General features: G+C 42.2%; 1 pseudogene; it reads right to left on the reverse strand.

Annotated features, from left to right (window-relative positions):
- Positions 1-1,480: 1,480 nt before the first annotated feature.
- On the reverse strand, positions 1,481-2,019 carry LOC149208157 (uncharacterized; annotated as a pseudogene).
- Between the last annotated feature and the right edge of the window lie 522 nt (positions 2,020-2,541).

The following is a 2,541-nucleotide window of genomic DNA, read 5'->3' on the forward strand; positions in this document are numbered from 1 at the left end:
GAGGTGCAGTCACCCGAGCTGCGGATGGGCGGACGACCGAGCGACAAAACAACATAGTGGACAGCACGGTTGTGAGGACGCGGTATGGTTCGACAGCATAGGCGGGCGCGTGTGGACGTGGTTCATAACCAGCGGACGACCGAACAGCAATGCGACGTTATGAAGGCGCGGTTCTGCGGTGAGCCGGTTATGGTGCGACGTATATGCGACGAACTGTGCGACATGGTATATGCGACGAAAGGAAACACTTGTGTGAACCAAGCGTTGAGACCTTATTGTATATACGATGGTCCTATATTTATATGCGGGGGTTTATGAGCCAAAACCGATGTGTAACACATGTCTTATGGGCGTGGAGTGGAGGATATGGGGGTCGGCCTTAAGGCTAGACACCCCTCTCCAAACGAACAAAAATACATGTAAAAACATATCACATAATGAGCAACCCCCTTGAAACATAAGGGAAGAGAGCGTATATATTATGAGAGATGAAGCTCATTTGTTCCATCACACTTCGCTTGGAGTCTTCGCATAAAGGACAAGGGAAAAAGAGCGAAGGTCTTAGAAATGCGCATTTCTCATGCACATGAAGAATAAGGAGGCTCGCATTTCTTGGTTGAGTTATGTGAAGGTTTATTACGGTCAAGGAAGGTTTTGTACACGGTATTGTGCAGGTTTTGTGTGAGTGTCTTGGTGACCTATGTGGGGACCCGCTCACAGACAAAGGTACATAAAAGTGTATGGAAAAGGCTTCTTACGCTTTGTTGTAATATTTCTAAGTGTTGGCCGTAGGATTTGCCCGGCAGACTTGTGTATTGATGTATTATTGAAGGTTCATAATATATTGATTATTTGGGCGGACTCGTTCGGGAGTTGCCCCTCCCATTCTACATGATTGTTTGCAATTGTTGTTCGGTTTAATTGCACATGGAAATGTTATGAATGGTTTATGATGAATTATGAAGTTTAATGCTTTCACATAGTTATAAGATAACGGTTAAAGCATGTTTATATCGGTTAAGGCGTAGTCCATATGTACAAGTATTAACGAAAAAAACGTACACGGTGGTGCTGCACCCTGACACGGAAAAAAAGTTACCTTAGGCTTGGGGCGTGACATACATGGTCTGGAAGCTCTATGTGAATTAATGCCCATGCCCGTCATTACTAGCAGTATGACATTTATTACAATAATGGATCATGCGATGAACTCGCTGTTAAAACATACACGATCTGGAAGCTCTATGTGAATTAATCAATTCTGAAAATTTAAATAAAGTGGTAATGATTTTCTGAAATATGATTTAATATTGATGTATACAGTTGCAATAGCAGCCCGTTTAAGTAAACAAAACGGAGAGTAAACAAACGCAGTGGCCAATATTCATGCTAAATCGAGAATTACGCTACATAGTAATATAATTTACGTCAAAACACCTGCTAAACTAAGCCTTACTGCAACATGGATTTATCAAGGACTTCATTTCTGGAAGTCCTTACCTTCGTTATCTGATGAGGCAAGACGAGAAGCAATGGCAGAATGATACATAATGTCGTGAAACGCAGAAGTATCCCGCAGGTTTTTCCTCAGTATCTTTGCCTTCTCTGGAGTCAAACGCCCCCTCACAAACTTGGAACGCTTGGGTACTTCTGCTTCCTCCATTTCATTTTCATGATCACTCGAACTCTTATCCATGGCTCTTGTTTCCGATTGATTGTTATCGTCTGCCCATTGCTCCTGATCAGCCTGAGAGCAACCAAAGAGAGGAAACCACCATCTCATGGATCTTCTCTTGTCAACATCACAAGGCAATAGAACAACCTTGGTTCTCCTTGTTCTCTTTCCCCCACATTCTTATTGTCTGAATGAACTGACCGATCATTATTATTGGAAGAGCTGCATACCCGTATGGAAATCTTACCCCCAACTTTGTGGGAAAGAAGATTTGGGCTACCACACAGAGCTCTTTCCTCAGAGAATGGCCTGCACTTCAAAATTCCACCTGAAATAACTGCCATTAATGCAAACCTGGCCAGATAGCAGAAAAGCCAGAGAGGAATTCAATTACCCAGTGAAGATAAAGCCTAGAGATATATTTAAGCGGATCAGGCCAGGTAGCAAAAAACCGGAGTGAAATTAAATTAGTCAGTCCAGATGAATCCTGGGTAATCTGCTATAAAAACCAAGCTAGAGAGCAGAAGGAAATTAAATTACGCCCGGCAATCTATTTATATACGTAGAATATCCGATGATTCTTATATAATCTCAACTCAGAATTATTACACGAATATGACAATTCCAGGCTGATTCGTTGATTAGTTGGAGAAGTAAGGGATTGACTCCAAGGCGACGCTACACGCTTCGAGGATAAGGTTTTCTGAAAGACCTAGAATTATAACACGTACTGCGTTTCTTCACTAGGAAGCGTTTTTTCAATCGACTGAGGTGGCGTCTTTCATGGCGACCGTAAACTAAGGGTAGTTGTCTTAATCGAGTCACAATTACGCCTTTTTATGCACTTTCCATACAGTTTTCCATAT

Source organism: Pinus tabuliformis, chromosome 1_2 (assembly GCF_031772625.1).
Source record: "Pinus tabuliformis cultivar Carrire ecotype Pingquan chromosome 1_2, CPIR1, whole genome shotgun sequence".
In the NCBI taxonomy this organism is placed as follows: Eukaryota; Viridiplantae; Streptophyta; class Pinopsida; order Pinales; family Pinaceae; genus Pinus; species Pinus tabuliformis.